This window comes from Crocuta crocuta, unplaced genomic scaffold, assembly GCF_008692635.1.
Source record: "Crocuta crocuta isolate KB4526 unplaced genomic scaffold, BGI_CrCroc_1.0 scaffold1238, whole genome shotgun sequence".
Classification (NCBI taxonomy): domain Eukaryota; kingdom Metazoa; phylum Chordata; class Mammalia; order Carnivora; family Hyaenidae; genus Crocuta; species Crocuta crocuta.
In genome coordinates this window covers 326,113-326,901 of record NW_027527566.1, presented here as the reverse complement: position 1 = coordinate 326,901, position 789 = coordinate 326,113, and positions in this window count along the sequence as shown.

Genomic DNA, 789 nt, shown 5'->3' with positions numbered 1-789 from the left:
CCCCATAAACATATTTTTCAGCTCCATTTGGGACATTTTCTTTCTCTTTATCAGTAAAATTTTTAGTTGTCTCCATAAAGATCTTCTGCAGTGTTGTGAGGTTTCATATTCGGTACATTTTAGATAGTGTTGCTGTTGTAAATGGTTTAGTGTCCATTACGTGTTCTAATTCAGTATTTTGTGTGACCAGGCTTCGGATTTTGCTATAGTGATCTTCTGTATACTAGTAGTTTGATCTTCCTATTTGAATATTGTATTTGCATCTAACTTTGGATATTTAAAATTTTTTTTTTAACATTTATTGTTTTTTGAGAGAGAGAGAAAGAGTGTGAGCAGGGGAGGGGCTGAGAGAGAGGAAGACAGAATCGGAAGCAGGCACCAGGCTCTGAGCTGTCAGCACAGAGCCCGATGCAGGGCTCAAACTCACGAACTTGGAGATCATGACCTGAGCTGAAGTCCTATGCTTAACTGAGCCACCCAGGTGCCCCACTTGGGATATTGGAGTTAGTTATGAGATTGGTGTTATTATCTGTTTCTTATTATTATTCACACCTCATATTTATTTTATTATTGTGCATGGCTGTGTCCTGCTATACAGTCACATCCATGTTTCTGGTACCATAATTCTGTGTTTTTCCAAACCTTATTGGGGATGCTTCTTTCACATTTACATATGTTTGCTGATGATTTTATGACACAGAAATCATTCTTAGTTTACTAAAAGTTACTACTGTGAAATTGTGCTGAATTTTTATCAAAAGGTTTTTTTTTTTTTTTTTGTTACCCTTC